The 20,275-nt window shown below is 43.1% G+C and overlaps 1 long non-coding RNA gene and 1 pseudogene across 1 annotated transcript in view; one reads left to right on the top strand and one right to left on the bottom strand.

Moving 5' to 3' along the window:
* Window positions 1-20,275, bottom strand: part of LOC134809725 (uncharacterized) — a 527,418-nt gene that overhangs the window by 147,412 nt on the left and 359,731 nt on the right. The window lies entirely within an intron of this gene.
* Window positions 14,581-16,959, top strand: LOC100612783 (aconitate hydratase, mitochondrial-like; annotated as a pseudogene).

Raw genomic sequence — 20,275 nt, 5'->3', positions numbered from 1 at the left:
TGAGCAGAGGTTTAATAGAAGAACAGGAGTTTACTTGATTGACAGAATGTGTTAATTTATTCTTGCACTGCTATAAGAAATATCTGAGACTGGGTAATTTACAAGAAAAGAGGTTAATTGGCTCACAGTTCTACAGGCTGTACGGAAACATAAACCCAGCATCTGCTTCCGGGGAGCCCTCAGGAAGCTTCTAGTCATGTCAGAAGGTCAAGGGGGAGCAGGCATTTCCTATCATGGGAGCAGAAGTAATAAAGAATCCAAGGTGCTACACAGCTGTAAACAGCCAGATCTCATGAGAAGTCACTACAGCGAGGACAGCAACAAGGGGATGGCACTAAACCATTCATGAAAAAAAATCCACCCCCAAGATCCAGTCACCTCTCACTATGCCCCACCTTCAATTCAACATGAGATTTGGGTGGAGACACAGATTCAAAGTATATCACAAAGAAATAAAGGACATTACAGTTAAAAGAGAAACATTGTGTTCAGTATCAATTAGGACTCATGTTTGTCAACAACTCACCCAAGAAACAACAGATTAATGTGGTCAGAAGCAGGCAGGAATAGGCCATTTCATCTTGGTGTAGTGGCTCCACCATGCCATAGGATAGTAGACTCTTTCCATCATTTCTGTCTTCCATCCTTAGCATTTGGCCCCAATGTCACCTCATGGTCCCAAGATAGCTGCTGCACTTCCAGACTCCTATGTTTACATTAGAGGCCCAAATGATAAAAAAAAAAAAAGGGCTACAAGGCTGAAGGGCATGCTGAGTCTGTATCCTTTAAGATTGTTTCTCAAACGCTTCACATCACCAACACACAGCCACATGGCTACAGTTGGCTGCAGAAAAATATGGAAAGGTGAGTATTTTTAGCTGGGCACATTGGTGTTCTTTTTTAGTGAGAAGAAAGGGAAAATGGGTGTTGGGTAGGTGAACAGGCATCTACCATATTGCTGTAGAAGAATTGTGGGTCTGGAAGATAGAAAAATCGGTCCCTAGTTGTAGCTACGACGTTAGCCCAGCCCTATAAAGGCTCTGGGTTTCAATTTTGTCTTATGTGAAAAATAGACACGAACCTCACCCGTGTCACGTAACTATCACTAGTATCTTTGTAGAGGGCACATCACAAAATGCTTGGGACCAAAAGTAAAGAGCTTTGCCTATATATGAAGAAGGATTGTAATTTTCTGTTAATAATTTTGAGAAGGAGACTCAGAAAATGGACCACCACCTATTCAGAAAATGTTCTCTGAGGTACAAAAGAAGACACACACAATGTGTGTTTATCTCACAAGCAGACATTTTTAGCATATGCATCTAATGCCTTAGACTCTATTCCAATTGTTGAGCAGATAGGTGTTTTTTTTTTTTAGCAGTCCTAGATAAAAGCGTGTATTGTTGGAATGTATTGAAACCAGATTAAAGAATAATAATGCTATAAGCACGAGGCTGCTATGCTGGGAGCCTGTCACCATGGGTGGCTAAGTAAGTGGTAATAGAAAGGACCAAGAGGAAGCTGATAATGCCCATATCTGATGTGGAGGATGTGGTTTGTGAGGCTGCCTCCTGTAACAATCCCATCTTCTTTCTTCATTTCCTGAACAATCCCGCCAGTGGCAGGGAAGGGAGCAACCGGCATTCTTGCTGCCTGCCTGCTGAGCAAAGCCAAGATGATTAATTTTCATTTGCAGAAAGATGAATTATCTCAGCCCCCACATGCTAGCACACAGAGTCCAGTAATTTATTTTTTCTTCCAACTTTATTTTAACATAGGTCCAGATGGGACTCTGGGCTAGCCAGTCAGGATTGCTAAATGGCTATGTCTTTTGGGAATTTGTATGTTAGCCTGAAGATGATGTTCAACAAATATTTATTATTAACAGTAATAACAGCTAACAATTATTGAACACTTACTTTGTATTGGACTTCAATGTGCATGATTTTACCAATGATGATGTTGAGGCATGGAGAGGTTACATACTTTTCCCAATGCTTCATTACATTGGAGTTGGGATTTAAATGTACTTTCTCTCTGATTCCTGGATTCTTAACCACTGTGATATATGAGTGACCAGACCAAGCACCTACTATGTCCTATTTTTGACCATGAGAAGACAGGCTTGTAAACAAGAATTACAGAGGCTCACTGAGATCTGTGTGGGAAGGTGACACACAGAGAGGAATGAGCAATTGTAGCAGGGAGGAAAGGAAAGATGAAGAAGAAGGTGATGCTGGTGCTGTGTATTACTGGACACCAAGTTAGGAGTCCTAAATGTCATCCCTTCCCCATTTTGAGTGGCTGTGTCACACTGGGCAAGGCACTCCGCCTCTCCAAGCCTCAGTTTTCCCATCTGTAAAATGGAAGACTTGCCTCAACCATCTAGCTAAATGGTGGTGAGGCTTGGTAACTTTCTAAACGTCCCAGTTGGGTAAAGCTGGAAGAATTTACCACTGTGAACTTTCTCTTATTCCACAGGGCAGTGGCTTAAAATACTGAAAATTTATCTTCTACCTTCTTAGCTTTCAAGCTCTCTCCTTGCACCTCCAAAAGGAGAAGATATAATGCGTGTAATAATGTGTGTGGAGATATAAGGTGTGTAATGAAGGAGCTGTTTACAGGATACCACGGAAGCTCAGAGGAGGGAGCCCCTAAATTACTCTGGGAAATTCAAAGAAGATTTCATCAGTGCATTTAACTATGATGTTGAGCCTACAACCAGCAGCCTTTTCCAGTTCCTCATATGAAAGCTTGTTGGTACCACTGTCAGAACAGAAAACCTTATAACCATCCATGCACTGCTGTGAATTGTCCAGGTTGACAGGCTGGGGCTAGAGGGCTGAACACTGGAGAGCCTGGCAACCTCCTAGGACTTTTAACTCAGCTTTGTTATTTTTTTAATATTTATAGAAAACATGTTTAATGTGGACACATTTGGGTATTGATTAACTGATTCATTCAATCAACAAAAATGTACTGAATTCCCGCTGCATTGCGGGAGCTGTTCTAGGTCCTGAGGATAAATATAATGGTTAACAAAACTGGCAAAACATCTTGCATTCACAACGCTTATATTCTTGTGCTAGAGGCAATTATAATAAACAAAACACCAGATAAATGGGAATTTGAGAAAATCTTGGGTATCAAGGCTTCAAGGCTCCTGTTTAATTCTCTCATAGCTCACATCATCTTCTACCAAATCCACCACACTGAACTGACGATGCCTTGACAGTGTCAGGCTCTCACTTGCCGCGGGTTCTTTGCACATGCGGTTCCCTCTTTCTACCCTCTCTGCATTGCCTCCTTACCTTAAAAATTCTTTCTCATCTCTAAAATCTAAGCTTAAATACCACTTCAAGAAATCATTCCCTATACTCTTCCACATTTGCTCTGCATTTCTCCTGTGATGGCATATATCATGGTATATTGGGTCTGCTGGAACCACCTTAAGAACAAGATATTAAATAATACAAATATTATAAACAATTGCTTCCAATTTATAGCCTAGATGAGACTGAAATTCTTTTGGAAATGTGTAAATTAATAAAAATAACTAAAGAGAAAATAGAAAACCTCAAAGGCCTGTATCTACCGAGAATATTGAATGAATAATTTAAAACCTTCCCCCAAAGAAAACTCCAGGCCTAGAGGGCTTCAATGGTAAATTCTAATACATATTTAAGGTATAAATAATAATACTCCTACATCATTTCTAAAGAACCCATATAAACAAATAGTATCTCAAATCCTACCTAGCAAAAGAAACAAAATAGATTATAGACCTAAATGTAAATGCTGAAATTGTAAAATTTCTTGGAAAAAAAGAAAACACAGAAGAAAAGTGCTCATGGCCTGATGCAGGCAAAGATTTCCCTGAAAGTGCATCAAAACTGCACTAGCCATAAAAGAAAAGTAATAAAAAGTTAAAATTCTACTTTTCAAAAGGTACTGAATTTAAAAAGGGGAGTAACTATGTCAGATAATGGATGTGTTAATTTGCTTGACTATAGTAGCCATGTCACTATCTCTATGTATGTCGAAACATCATATTGTATACCTTAGATATATACAGCAAAATTCAAAAAGATAAAAAGAAAATTTAAAATGTAAGCCACTTAAATATTATGTATCTATCGTCAGACAGAAGACTTGTATCCAAATTATATGAATAATTTCTTTATCTCAGTAAGAAAAAGACACAAAAAGAAATTTAAAAAGTAGGTAAAAGATTTGAACAGACATGTCACCAAAGGAGATATATGAGTGACCAATAAGCATATATAAAGGGAAATGCACATTAAAACCATAGTAAGGGCTGGGTGCGGTGGCTCATGCCTGTAATCCCAGCACTTTGGGAGGCTGAGGCTGGTGCATCACAAGGTCAGGAGATTGAGACCATCCTGGCCAACATAGTGAAATCTCATCTCTACTAAAAGTACAAAAATTAGCCTGGCGTGGTGGCACGTGCTTGTAGTCCCAGCTATTCAGGAGGTCGAGGCAGGAGAATTGCTTGAACCCAGGAGGTGGAGGTTGCAGTAAGCCGAGATCACGACACTGCACTCCAGCCTGCGAGACAGAGCAAGACTCCATCTCAGAAAACAACAACAACAACAACAACAACAACAAAATCCTAGTGAGAAATCACTACACACTAATGGGAATCACTAAAGTAAAACAATAAATAACTAAAGGAGGGAAAAGAAGGAAAAAAGAAAGAAAAGAAACCTAGAAACATACACTTTGTTCCTACAGGGAGCAAGTACAGCTCTTATCAGTTTCTGGCGGGTGTGTGAAATGATACCAAAACTTCAGAGAAAGTCTGGCCGTTTCTTTTAAAACTAACCACACACCTACTCTATGATCTAGAATTTCTCCTCCCAGGTATTTCCCTAATAAAAAGAAACAAAACATATGTTCATAGAAACACTTGTATAAAAACACTTATAGCTTTATCGACCAGAACTTGAAATAGTCAAGATGTCCATCAATAAGAGGATAAACACATTGCAGTATATTGATATAATGGAATACTATTCAACAATAAAAAGAATGAAATATTGATAATACAAGGACATGGTGAAGCTGAAAGGCATTATGCTAAGTAAGAGGCTTACAAAAGAACGTACATGTGGTGTTTCCATTTATATGAAGTTCTAGAACAGACAAACTAATCTATGGTAGAAAAAGATCAGAAGTTGCTTTGGCAGTGGGGGGAAGAGTGTTTCCTGGGAAAAGGCATGGGGGAATTCTGAAGTGATGTAACACTGTATGTTTCGATAGGGGTTTTGGTAACATGGGTATGTGTATTTGTCAAAACTCAAAAAAAAATATGTTAAACATTTTTGTGTTTTATTGTATGTTAATTTTACCTTAAAAGAAAATACATAACAAATATTGCATTAGTAAATTAATTAAAATTGAAAGTGAGTTAGTAAAACATCCTGACGTATTTAAAAGGAAGTTGACTGGTGTCTGCAATTTACTTTGAAATGTATCAAAAAGTAAGGTAGATGAATAGAAGATGGATAAATGCACAGAAATATAATAAAGAAGGGAAGGAAAATCTTAATGATAGAGTCTAGGTTAGGAATCTACTGTAAAATTTTTTTAACTTTTCTGTATGTCTGAAAAATTACATAATAAAATGTTGGAAACAATTATGCTGATCCTATGAAGCTGGACACAAAAGAGAACATACTGTATAATTCCATGCATATGAAATTCTAGAAGAGGCAAAACTTGTCTGTAGTGATAGGCCTCAGATCAGTTGGTATCTGGGCTGGGAAGCAAGGAGAGTCGATAGAGAGGGGGCAAGAGAGAACTTTCTAGGGTGACGGGAATATTCTATGCCCTCACTAGTTATATGGGTAGATACATATAACAAAATGCTTCACACTGTTCACTTAAAATGGATGCACTCATTTATTGTACCTAAATTCTACCTCAATAAATTTGATTTTTAAATGCTCTCTCCTACTGTATAACCAAGTATTCTTTCCAACATTCATGTGCAGGTGAGGATGGAGCTGGGCATAACTAATGCCTCTTAGGGTGTCCTCAACCTACAGACCTTCCCTATGCTCCTACTGGTAACATCCTTCAGCTGGCTCATCCCTAGTGGCACCAAGGGGTCCCATATTAAATGAGCAAGCATCTAGAGTAAGGCCAGGTTGGTCCTTTCTGTTCTCTTCTGCCCCACAGGGAAGGGTGCTGGCAGTGAATAGAAGCCAGCCTGGGTGAGCTGTGTCTGAGGAGTGGAGAGGGTGCTGGCATGCATCACCTTCTGGTATGCAGAAGCGGAAGCTGCCTGAAGACTCCTTGAAGGTAGGGCTGGGGCACAGTTGCTGAAGATGGGCCATCTATTCAAGGTACTGCCATGAGCTTGGAAAACATGTCCCTCAATCCACCTGTGCAATCACACGCTAAGAAAGAATGTGTCTTTGGGCTGGCTCCAGGTCAGGACAGCATGTTGAGTCCTACTGTGGCCCTAGAATGTTAGTTCTCCTTTTCTCTTGGTCCTCTTCTCAGGCTCAGGCGGGTCTTACTTTAGGACCTCAAAACACAAAGGGTCAGACACCCTCCTGAGGACAGCTCCCACAGACTCTTTGTCCCGGACAAGAGAGACCACCTGCAGTAACCTCAGAATGCCCTGATGTTCCCCCCGGCTTTATGTTTGAACTCTGAGTCTTTACTCTTTAACTCATAGACCTCAGCAAGTCTATGTTGTGTTTCGGTACCTTCTTTGGTGAAATAAGGGGTACAAATTTATTCTGAATAGGACTCTGCTTCATTTCTTTAAACATCTGTATTCCCAGGAGAGTGGCAGCTTTTTGATGGTAGGGATAGTTTCCTGTTCATCTGTCACCTGTATATTCTAGCATAAGCTATGCGATGTTTACTGAATGAGCATAATGAGCATTTGTTTTCTAAGCACTGCTCCATATATTAACTATCATTAGGGAACACAATAAAGAGAAGATGTCGTTTTATCCTTGAGGAGCATGTTCTTCTGTCATGATGATAAGACATTTCCACAGAAAACAATTAAGGGAAAACACAAGTGAGTACAGACTTGGCTCCTGACTTTCTTACAGTCAATTGCCCATTCATGCTCTAGGAAGGCAGAAAGTGGAAATGATCTTTGCAGGCTGCAGATATTAGGAGTGTTGCCATGGAGGAAGTGTGGTTTGACCCAGTGCTTGGTGGATTGGTGTATTATAGGTAGATATGAAGGAAAAGGGGAGCAATTCTGGGCAGGAGACTGGGCATAAGTGAGGCTTAGAGATGTGTATTATCACAGCCTGTAAGCAAATACCACTGCCCATTATTTTCTCATTTGCAGCTGCAATGCTGGACTCTTGCTATTTCTAATTTTTATCATGCAGGAAGTTTTAAAGAGGCAGTAATTTGTTTTGTAGATCATTCTTTCTTTAAGAATAACTTATGGGATAGTTTATAGACCAAGGAGCAGTTTCTGCTGCAAAGAGATGATCAGGACTTTTGATCCTGGGTAACAAGTGCTAGGTTGAGAGCCTAGAAACAAAGACTCGAATCCCAACCCTGCCAGTGACTTGCTGTGTTCCTACCAGCAGGTCCTCTCTAAATGTATCAGGCTTCTGCCCCTTCCTCTTTGGATGTCTTCTATATGTACACAGTTGGAGCACTTACTTATTTTGTTTAGGAAATCAACGCGATTCCCTAAACAATCTGAGCAATTGTTTATCCAAATGAGACTCTGTCATCGCCAATAGAATTCACATCTCAAATGCATTCCAGATTCCCTATTACTCAGCAATCTGAGTCCCCTTTCTCTCTATATTAGAAGATAGCAAAATGTTCTTTGAAATGGCAACGTGAAGAGCTGGGTCTGAATGTCGGCTCTATGAGAACCGTGACATCAGACTCTTCCACCTCAGTTCTGCCACCTATAAACCCAGAGGGGAGGACCCAGTGATCCACCACTCTCACACCCCTGATATGCTTCTGTAACTTGCATCATGCTCAATTTTAATTTTCCCCTGTTTTTACCTATACCCTGCACCCTTAGGAGCCAAGACTCCTCTCTGTTAGATGTTTTGCTTTTCCACTTCTGGAATTATTCTTAAAAATACTGTTTTGACTGTTCCCTTTATACATGTTTTTCCCTCTGTGTGAAATGCCCTTTCCTCTCCTCTCTTTCTCTGCCTGCACCAACCTTGGTTACTACACTTTTTACAGTGTCCTGTAATTATGTCTTTAGGTCCTTATGAAAGTATCCAAATGTTTGAAGAGAAAATTGAACCTTCCACCTTCTTCAAACATAGCCCGTAGTATTTTTTCTACCACTGCACTACACTGCATACCTCTTCGGCAACTCTGCCTTATCTCATTCTTCTGCATTACAAGTGCACACAGCAATACCAGACAGCACGTAGAAGACACTTAAAAAATGTTGGTTGGAAAAATGACTACTAGCATTCTACTGTTTGTCACAGAATTCAATGTAATTATTTTAATTCAAGATGAAGCAAAGCACAATTAAGAGAGTCAAGTTGCTTTGCTGCCAAAAATATATTAAAATCCCAAACCCTAAAATAATTATCTTCTTGGCTTCGATGCTGCTGTTGTCTATGACGAAAGCATGCGATGACAAGCACAGTAGCTCGGAAACAGTGGAGCTCAGTAGGGAAGGAAGGGTGTGGGTACTGAAACCAACAGTGAGGTGCAAATTCCAGCTCTTTCACTCACTTGAGGACTGATTTTGGACATGTCTTTGTTATCCATAAAATGGAGATGATACTTGTGCCTGCCTCATCCAATTTTGTGAAGAACAAATGACTGAATCTATGTAAAGTGTTTAGAAAAATGCCTGGTACCACGTGCACGCGTCTATTTATTGCGGCACTATTCACAATAGCAAAGACTTGGAACCAACCCAAAGACCCATCAGTGATAAACTGGATAAAGAAAATGTGTCACATATATACGATGGAATACTATGCAGCCATTAAAAAGGATGAGTTCATGTCCTTTGCAGGGACATGGATGAAGCTGGAAACCATCATTCTCAGCAAACTAACACAAGAACAGAAAACCAAACACTGGATGTTCTCACTCATAAATGAGAGTTGAACAATGAGAATACACATGGATACAGGGAGAGGAACATCACACACCGGGGCCTGTTGGGGGGCTGGGGGAGAGATAGCGTTAGGAGAAATACCTAATGTAAATGACGAGTTGATGGGTGCAGCAAACCAACATGGCACATGTATACCTATGTAACAAAACTGCACATTGTGCGCATGTACCCTAGAACTTAAAGTATAATAATAATAAAAAAAAGATGTCTGGTAAAGGCAGTACTTACAGTTAAATGTCAGCTTTATTCCTGAGCCCTCTGTTCCCAGAGAGTCCATGGGACAGAAGAAAGAAAAAGGTGGCAGAGTTCTGGGGTGCCCATGGCTCTGAGAGAGCAAGAAACCAGATATATGAGCAGTACTAGGACAGAAGGGAGCCAGGAGGCAATCTCCAGTCTGAGTGTGCAGAATGGGTTATCCCCAGCTTAGGTTCAGCCACATGCCCAATTCCGCACAGAAGAACTCATGTGCCAGTGTGTGCAATTGCCATGTCCTAAGGCTACAGTGACGAACAGGCTCATATCTGAGGATAATGTGCATTTGTACTATCAATGGTAGGCTATGGCTACTGACCAGATTCTCACAAGGCTGGTCTCATCTCCAAGTGCCTCACTCATCCACGAATCCTTCCTGGTATTCATACTATTCATACTTTACATATAAATAAACTCAATGATAGCAAAAATAATGATGATAGCCAACATTTACTGAGTGTTTATAATTTTCTAGATGCAGAATGTCTTCTATGAACCATCTTTCTTAATCCTTAAAAGATGCCCATGGGCTGGGCGTGGTGGCTCACGCCTGTAATCCCAACACTTTGGGAGGCTGAGGCAGGCAGATCACGAGGTCAAGAGATCGAGACCATCCTGGCCAACAGGGTGAAACCCCGTTCTACTAAAAATACAAAAATTAGCTGGGTATGGGCATGGTGGTGCATGCCTGTAGTCCCAGCTACTTGGGAGGCTGAGGCAGGAGAATCGCTTGAACCCAGGAGGCGGAGGTTGCAGTGAGCCGAGATCGCGCCACTGCACTCCAGCCTGGTGACAGAGCGAGATTCTATCTCAAAAAAAAAAAAAGAAAAAAGGAAACCTATGGAGCTATTTATGAATAAATATAATTATTTTTATAAATGAGACATTGAGACACAGAATCTATGCTGTCCTGGTGATGGCTCACACTGAGTTGCAAGAGCCAAAGCAAGCTGACGGAGTTTTAGAAATTTTGTGGGTTGGTTGTTAAGTGCAGCTCTTGTTACAAATTAAGTTATATAAATTTTCAATTAAATGAATTATATTTAAAACGAAAGCAAGTATTCAAAACTCATAACTTGCTAGTTATTTTACTACATTTCACTATTACATATGCTTTTGAGGATATTTATGTTAATTGTGTCTGTGTGGTAAAAATACTAGAAAATGGTATGCTACTGCACACCACTTCTCACTGATACCATGTTGGTATTTCAAAGTAGGCCACAGTGAAAGTATTTACATCATGGAAAATAGAAGATGCTACTAGGCAGAGCTAGCTTGGTTTCCCTCCATCCCTCCCTCCCTTCCTTTGTCCCTCCCTCCCTCCCTTCCTTCCTTGCTTCCTTGCTTCCTTCCTTCTTCCGTATCTCCCTTTCTCTCTCTTTTTGGAAAACTGGTTTTAAACATTTACTAGCACACTACTGAGCAGAGAAATTAAGTAACTTGTCCATGGCCTTCCCTCTGAGTGTTAAGACAAAGATTCAAACTCAGCCATTAACTCCAGCGACGATTCTATTAACCACATTCCTAGAAGACTAATACTGCTTATAAACAACCCAGTATGTGTTTCATGAACCCACTTAATTGTTACCTGTCCTACACCCCATACCTTCTCTGATTTCTCACCTAGCTCTTCTCAACTCACAGAAATGTCATCTTTTCCTGGTATTCTCTGATCTACCTCAGGTCCTTAGTAAACTCTAAACTCTGCCAGAGTAGGGCCTGTGGCTCTGTCTGATTTATCACTGTAATCCACCTTTCTAGGATAATGCTTGGCACTATATTCAATTTTTTTTTTTTCACAGGGAATAAAAACAATTAATTATGTGCATGCATTATTTCTCCTTCTGGAGTGTATGCTCCTTAACAATTAGTTCTATGATTCATTTCTAATACCAGCAGCCCAACACCAGGCACAGAGCCACATATAGATTAAATACTCAGTAGCTATTTGTTTTAGTAAAAGTTACCAGAATTCAGGGATCAGCTTTTTTTTTCTTATAGCAAAGCCTCCTGAGAGCAGGTTTTGATGTAATTGGAAGAAGACTAGGAAAACTCAGGACCCCAAGTTTGGAAGTATAGGATGACCTTGGTCATGGTGTAGGGGCGATAGCCTGAGGCATGGAGAATGGACAATATGTATAAGGGTATAAGGGAGATTTAGGGGGGTAAAGCACACTGGAAGGGTTGGCTGTGATAGCCACCTTGCCTATCTTCTGCTTCGTTGAGGCTCAGTACTTCAGATGGCTAAGAGCAATCATGTCTGTGTATGTGTTTCACATTAAAACAAAAAGTAATTTGTCATGGTGAAAATAACCCTAGCCAGGGTCCAAGGAGACCTCCATTTGAATCCTGGATGTGTTAGATTGCCTCAATGATCCCAATTTTCTTCCCTTCCATGCATTCACACCTTTGTCCTTAAACTTGACAGCATGTTCCTGTTCTGATCCTGGGCTCATCTGTTTGACCTACGTTAGCCAATAAAATGAGGCAAAAGTAACCACGTTCCAGTTAAAAGATTTCCTTTGTCCAATAGAATGAGACAGAAGTAACCACATGCCAGCTCCAAGACCATGTGCATGTTTTCATTGTTCCCTTAACTGTGCTATCACCATGAGGACTTTCCCTGATGATCCCAGCAAAAGGATGAGAGACACATAAAGTAAACTCAACCACAGTGGAAACCAGCCTAGATCAGCCAACCCCTGACAAACATGCAGTCTTTCTTTCTTTCTTTCTCTCTCTCTCCCTCCCTCCCTCCCTCCCCCCCTCCCCTCCCCTCCCCCTTCCTTCCTTCCTTTGATGGAGTTTCACTCTTGTTGCCCAGGCTGGGGCACAGTGGTGTGATCTCGACTCACTGCAACTTCTGCCTCCCAGGTTGAAGCGATTCTCCTGCCTCAGCCTCCCGAGTAGCTGGGACTACAGGCATGCACCACCATGCCCAGCTAATTTTTGTATTTTTAGTAGAGACGTGGTTTCCCATGTTGGTCAGGCTGGTCTCGAACTCCTGACCTCAGGTGACCCACCTGCCTCAGCCTCCCAAAGTGCTGGGATTACAGGTGTGAGCCACCAATCCTGCAGATTTGTTATGAATCATAAATGATTCATGTCTAAGTGGTTGAGTTGTGGAGTGGTTTGTTATATAGCAATAGCTAACTGATACAGTGGCCCTTCAGTCTTAGTCATCTCTGACTGCCATATCATATGCCAGGTGGCTTAAACAACAGAAATGTAGTTTCTCAGAGTTGCAGAGACTGGAAAGTCCAGATCAAGGTGCCGGCCAATTCAGTTCTTGGTGAGAACTGTTGTTGTGGCTGGGGGATGGCTGGCTTCTTGCTCCATGCTCATATGGCCTTTCCTCAGTGCACACATTCAGAGAAAGAGCAAAGAAGCAAGATTTCTGGTGTGTCTACTTGGAAATGGGATGCTAATCCAAACGGATCAGGGCCCCATCATTATGACCTCATTTAACCTTAATTACTTTCTTAGAAGACCTATCTCCAAATATAACCCCACTAGGGGTTAGGGCTTAGACACAGAAATTTTGGGAGGACACAAACATTTACTCCATACTACCTCCCTTAGGATTCTTTTACTCATCTGAAAGATAAAGATAAGGGTGTATGGTTATGATACACATCCAATAAATATTTATTGAATCAAGAATATTGGACTATATATTTCTAAGAAACATTTCAGGATGGTTTTTTCTTTTTTTGTTGCCATAAAGGTATCTAGAATTGATACGAGAGGGAAAAATGCCCTCCTCTATTCAAATTAAACTGTCTGCAAGTAAGGAAGGGCATAGAGATGCCTAATATTCAAATACATGCAAGTATATTTAAGATTATTGAGCAGGGAACTCAACTATTCTATTCAATTGTTCCTTCAGGTCCTAGGTCAGCTCTTGGCATAAAGTAGGTAATTCAATATAGTTATCAAATTAAAAGAATGACTGAGGTAATGAGTCCAATCAGGGCTTGTACCTGCCTATAGCTGTCCTCAAAAAGTTCAGGGAGATGAGGCGGGATACAGTCTGAATCATGGGAAGGAACGGTCCTCTGCCTGACTAACAAGAAGTACAAAGATGAAAACAGAGGAGGTGTTGAGCTGTCCTGATGGCTCAAGGGTTGCCTTGGGGCAGTCCAACTGACACCTCCTTCCTTTTCCTCCTTCGTGATTACTGTGACATCCCACAGCATGTTAACTGCAACTGATTCCAAACCACACTGATGTTCCCCCTTTGTTCTCCAAACCTAATTGTGCTTGTCCTCAGTATCTGCCTGATTGTTCAAATGAGAGATGAGTCATCTCTTGCTTCTTTACGTCCCACTCAATGGAGCCCACAGCTCCATTTCCCCACTGAAATGACAAAATCCAATTTGACATTAATTATAGCCACTGAGCTGTCATTTGCTGGGGAGTGACCATGGGCCTGGCAGTGCTCTAGATGAGTAGTCTAAAAGATCTCATCTAATCCTCATCATAACCTTATGATGTGAGTATACTCTTTATATCATATTGATTAAATAGGGACTCAGAAAGGTTAAGTGATTTTCCCAGGGACACAGAGTTGGATAAAGGGATTTGCAGTTAATCTGATAGACTTTAAAAACCCTGCCCTTTCCATGTTGTCAGATTATCTCCAGTCCAGATGCTTTCTTCTCTTCTTTCTCCATTGTCTCTGTTCTGTGGAATCGGGCATTCGCCTCTGCCCCCATGGTACCTGCACATGTCTCTACTATAGCTCTTATCATATGAGATGATAATTGTTCACCTGCTTGACTATCACTCTGCTACCAATGTCTTATTCTCCCCTCTGTTCTGTATTCTCAGCTCACTGTCAGATATATAGTACCTGTTCCATAAATACTTTTAGAAATTAATTAAATTCCTTCATCTCTAATGACCAAACCTGTTATCTTTCACAGAGTAGAGGGTTACATCTGACATAAATTGTGAAGAAGAAGAAGAGAATCTCCCCTATCAGCCCATTATTTTCTGTAAGAACAAGCCTAGTTAACCCCCCTCCCCAAAAGGGCCAGGGTTCTTTTCAGGTACTCCTGCTGTGAGACAAGAGTGGCAGAAAGACTCCCATGCCCTGACAGTTGGAAGAGATCAAGCTCCCAAGGCGCCGTCTGCTTTCATGGGTTTGGCCTGCCAGGGAAGAGCTCAGCAAATCCAGCTGAAAGAGGTGATGAAGTCAGAGTGAGTGCTGGCTGAGTGCCTGATTCCAGAGATTTACCCTCTTCCAGATGCTGGAAGCACCGTCACCCCATTTTCTTACTGCATTTTCCAGACCTTGTAGATACAATATATTCTCTTTTAAAACAAACACAGACGTGACCCTGTCTTTGTCAATGCGACCCCATCTTTGCACAAAATGGTGCCCTACAGCCTACTGGTTACTCGGCTGCAGAAAGCTCTGGGTGTGCGGCAGTACCATGTGGCATCAGTCCTGTGCCAACGGGCCAAGGTGGCGATGAGCCACCTTGAGCCTAAGTACATCCACTATGACCAGCTAGAGAAGAACATTAACATTGTTTGGAAATGACTGAACCGGCCTCTGACCCTCTCAGAGAAGATCGTGTACAGACACCCGGATGACCCCACCAGCCAGGAAATTGAGCAGGGCGGGACATACCTGCAGCAGTGGCCGGACAGCGTGACCATGCAGGATGGATGGCCCAGATGGCCATGCTGCCATTCATCAGCAGCAGGCTCCCAAGGTGACCATGCCATCCTCCATCCACTGTGACCATCTGATTGAGGCCCAGCTCGGGAGTGAGAAAGACCTGCACCAGGCCAAGGACATCAACCACAAAGTTTATAATTTCCTGGCAACTGGAAGTGTCAAATATGGCGTGAGCTTCTGGAAGCCTGGATCTGGAATCATTCACCAGATTATTCTGGAAAAGTATGAATACCCTGGGGTTCTTCTGATTGGCACTGACTCCCACACCCCCAATGGTGGCAGCCTGGGGGGCATCTGCATTGGAGTTGGGGGTGCCGAGCTGTGGATGTCATGACTTGGATCCCCTGGGAGCTGAAGTGCCCCAAGGTGATTGGCGTGAAGCTGATGGGCTCCCTCTCTGGTTGGACCTCACCCAAAGATGTGATCCTGAAGGTGGCAGGCATCCTCACCATGAAAGGTGGCACAGGTGCAATTGTGGAATACCACGGGCCTGTTGTAGACTCCATCTCCTGCACTGGCATGGTGACAGTCTGCAACATGGGCTTAGAAATCGGGACCACCACTTCCGTGTTCCATTACAACCTCAGGATGAAGAAGTACATGAGCAAGACCTGCCAGGCAGACGTTGCCAATCTAGCTGATGAATTCAAAGATCACTTGGTGCCTGACCCTGGGTGCCATTATGACCAACTAATTGAAGTTAACTTCAGTGAACTGAAGCTGCACATCAATGGGCCCTTCACCCCTGACCTGGCTCACCCTGTGGCAGAAGTGGGCAAGGTGGCAGAGAAGGAAGAATGGCCTCTGGACATCTGAGTGGGTCTGTGGGGCAGCTGCACCAATTCAAGCTATGAAGACATGGGGTGCTCAGCAGGTGGGGCCCAGCAGGCACTGGCCCATGGCCTCAAGTGCAAGTCCCAGTTCACTATCACTCCATGCTCCGAGCAGATCCGTGCCTCCATTGAGCAGGACAGCTATGCACAGACCTTGAGGGATGTGGGTGGCATCGTCCTGGCCAATGCCTGTGGCCCCTGCATTGGCCAGTTGCACAGAAAGGACATCAAGAAGCAGGAGAAGAACATAATTGTCACCTCCTACAACAGGAACTTCATGGGCCACAACGACATGAACCCCAAGACCCACGCCTTCATCACGTCCCCAGAGACTGTCACAGCCCTGGCCATTGTGGGAACCCTCAAGTTCAACCCAGAGACCAACTACCTGACAGGTAAGGATGGCAAGAAGTTCAAGCTGGAGGCTCCGGATGCAGATGAGCTTCCCCAAGCAGAGTTTGGCCCAGGGCAGGACACCTACCAGCACCCCCGCATGGGGTACCACTGACCACATCTCAGCTGCTGGCCCCTGACTCAAGTTCCGTGGGCACTTGGACAACATCTCCAACAACTTGCTCAGTGGTGCCATCAACATTGAAAATGGCAAGGCCAACTCTGTGCACGATGCTGTCACCCATGAGTTTGGCCCCTTCCCTGACACTGCCCACTACTACAAGAAATATGGCATCAGTTGGGTGGTGACTGGGGACGAGAACTATGGCAAGGGCTCAAGCTGGGAGCACGCCGCGCTGGAGCCTCGCCACCTCAGTGGGCCGGGCCATCATCACCAAGAGCTTTGCCAGGATTCACGAGACCAACCTGAGGAGGCAGGGCCTGCTGCCCCTGACCTTCGCTGACCCAGCTGACAACAACATTCACCTTGTGGACAAGCTGACCATTCAGAGCCTGAAGGACTTGACGCTGGCAAGCCCCTGAAGTACATCATCAAGCACCCCAGGAAATCAACCTCCTGAACCACACCTTCAACGAGACGGAGATCCAGTGGTTCAGCGCCGGCAGTGCCCTCTACAGAACGAAGGAGCTGCAGCAGTGAGGGCGGCGCCTCCCCCGCAACCCCCCTCCCCCTCTTCCCCCCTCCCCCAGCTGGTGTCATGTTCAAGTTCGGCTCTACATGCATCATAAGCGGATCCGATCCACCCAGCCATGGCTTCTTATTCCAAGATGGCATAACCAAACGTGCTTCCTGCTCCCCGCTGAGCCCAGGAGTGACTGTGGTTGGGAGGCGGCAGGGAGGCGGAGGGGGTGGGGGGGTTCCTAAAATAACTTTTTAGCCCCTGCCTTCCTATTTTTAGTTTTCAGATTTTAAGCAGCTCCACGCAATTGTATTTATTTTTGATGACAAGACTCCCATCTAAAGTTAGAAAAAAAAAAAAACCCCACAGTGGCTCATGCCTATAATCCCAGCACTTTGGCAGGCGGGCGGATCACCTCAGGTCCGGAGTTCCAAACCAGCCTGGCCAACATGGTAAAATCCCGTCTCTACTAGCAATACAAAAATTAGCTGGGTGTGTGGCGCGTGCTTGTAATCCCAGATACTCAGGAGGCTGAGGCACAAGAATTGCTTGAACCCAGGAGGTGGAGGTTGCAGTGAGCCGAGAGTATGCCACTTCACTCCAGCCTGGGCAACAAGAGTGAGACTCTGTCTCAAAAAAAAAAAAAAAAAATCCAATACAATAAAACAAAACAAAGTAAAACAAAACTAACAACAGTGACAATAATATTAACCTTTAGTTTCCTGTAAAACTTGATTCTTGCTACACGCCTGCACTTTCCTGCCTTCAACATCCTAGTTTGGCTTATCTTGAGTGATTCCATTCTCTCTGTCTTCCAGAATTCATGCCTGGGCACAAAAATTGCCTGTTCCAAAGAGGTAATTAAAGCAGGACGAGACTGATTTCCTGAAGAGGGGAGTGCCAGACAACCTGGCTGTGAACTCAACCCAGCGTTCAAGTAATCCCTGAATCTGTTTGGCAAAAAGCAAACCAGCAGTTACCCAAAATAAGAAATTAGGTGATTTTTTTTTTTCTTGCTTGCTTGCTTGCTGGCTGGCTTGCTTTTTTGCCTACGTGAGAGAAGTTACTAAAAGATTTTTATCTTGCTTTCTAAATAATCAATCTTGCCCCAGCAGAAAACAAAACAAAACAAGTCTGTGTTATGTTCTGCACTGGGATGTTTCAAAGAACAGGTCATGGCTGGGAGCCTTGGGAAACTGTTGTGAGTGCAGCTGGCGTGAGGCGGTAAAGGCTGGAGTTTAGAGAAAATGAGTTTCTGTGGAGAAAGTAAAGCAACATATCTCACGGCTTTAACCTTTGTATTTTCAAACTCATTTCTGTCCTTACTCCCTAAAGTTTTAGAATCTTAGGAACACGAGTCCAATGACTTCTAAAGCCAAATATGCAAGGTTAAGCAAACTTTGCAGGTTACCTGCACTGCCCTCCACAAAATTGTCCTCACTTTGGACAGCAGCCACAGGTCCCAGAGCTCCCAGGTCACACTCCCTTCTCACCAGCTGGCTGCAAACTCGGAGGCTCCCACTACCTCTGAGTAGAATGTCAATAGAATGTCTCATAGAACTCAGGAAAGTGCTGTACTTATTATTACAATGTTACTTTAGCCAAAAGATACAAATCAAAACCAGCCAAAGGGAGAAGCATAGGGTGAGGTCTGGGAAAGTTCCCCACCTGAAGCTTCTGTCATCCCCAAAGATGTAACCTTCTCACTACAGTGTGGAAAACTGCCAACAAGGGCAGCTCACTGGAACTGAAAAAAAAATTTTTTTAATGGACATGTAATAATTGTACATATTTATGGGGTGCATAGTGATGTTGTCATACAAAAAATTCATAGCGATCAGATCAAGATTGGCATATCCATCATCTCAAACATTTATCTATGGGGAATACCATGGAGGTTCCACAAAAAACTACAAATAGAACTACCATATGACCCAGCAATCCCACTACTGGGTATTTATTCAAAGGGCAGGAAATAAGTATATCAAAGAGACATCTGTTCCCCCATGTTTATTGCAGCTTTATTCACAATAACCAAAGTGTCCAACCTCAGTGTCCAACAATGGAGGAATGGATAAAGACAATGGATAAAGACAATAGAATACTATCAGCCAGAGCAGGCGCGGAGGCTCACGCCTGTAATCCCAGCACTTTGGGAGGCTGAGACGGGCGGATCACGAGGTCAGGAGTTCCAGACCAGCCTGGCCAACATGGTGAAACCTGTCTCTAAGAATACAAAAATTAGCCGGGCGTGGTGGTGGGCGCCTGGAGTCCCAGCTCCTCAGGAGGGTGAGGCAGGAGAATCACTTGAACCCGGGAGGCAGAGGTTGCAGTGAGCTGAGATCGCACCACTGTACTCCAGCCTGGGCAACAGAGCAAGACTCCAACTGGGAAAAAAAAAAAAAAAGAATATTCTCAGCCATAAAAAAGACTGAAATCCTGTCACTCACTGCAACATGGATGGAACTGAAGGACATTATGTTAAGAGACATAAGACAGGAACAGGACCTCTTAGCAAAAAGTATCAGATGTAGTCTGAAGGGCCCACCATGAATAACGGACACTGCTATCACTGGGGAAATTTCAAGGGCCTAGAGGTTAGCTCCCAGGTACAGTGAGATAAAGGCCAGCCAAATTCTTTTTCATACAATGAGGAAATGCGAACTGAGACTTCATGACCTGATGGATCTCACCATTCTACCTCTTCTCAGCCCTCATTTCTTTTGACAGAACTATCTTACCTCATTAAGGGGCTGTCAGTCCAGCATAGAGTTCTGAGTGTCCAAACACCGGGATCTCCTCTTAAACCCCCCATCTGGCTGTGTAATCTTAGAAAAGTCCCTCAATTTGTTGAGCTTGAGTGTCCCCAGTTGTAAGTGAAAGTGCTAGACTATAATCCACGAGCTACATCAAACTGATGGTTCTATGGCTAAGCCACTAAAACTCTCTGAGACTAAATTTCCTCATCTTTAAAATAAGGAGACTAGATTAGATGATTTCTCCCTGGGCTAAAAATCCACGATTTTAGTACCTTACAACCTTTGCAAAATGTAAGGAAAAGATGCATCAGCACTATTCCACATGGCAATTCTATTTTCTAGTTTATTGTCCTCTCCTCTCCCTGAAATAAGAGAGTGACTGCCTAATGTGTTATCAGGTGCCCCTTACACAGATGGATGGCAAAGATTTTCCCCTTTGTTTCTGGGGAAATAAACAGAAAGCGGGAGACAGGAATACATTTTAAAGGCTGGGTAAGGGACCAGCCAAGAAGGCATAGCTGAAAGAATTTTTGTCCCTTAGGTAAATATTATTTTTGCATTAACCACATGTTGCAAAA

The sequence above is a fragment of the Pan troglodytes genome, chromosome 23 (genome assembly GCF_028858775.2).
Source record: "Pan troglodytes isolate AG18354 chromosome 23, NHGRI_mPanTro3-v2.0_pri, whole genome shotgun sequence".
In the NCBI taxonomy this organism is placed as follows: Eukaryota; Metazoa; Chordata; class Mammalia; order Primates; family Hominidae; genus Pan; species Pan troglodytes.
The sequence above is the reverse complement of the archived record's forward strand: the minus strand, read 5'-3'. Positions and strand labels throughout refer to the sequence as shown.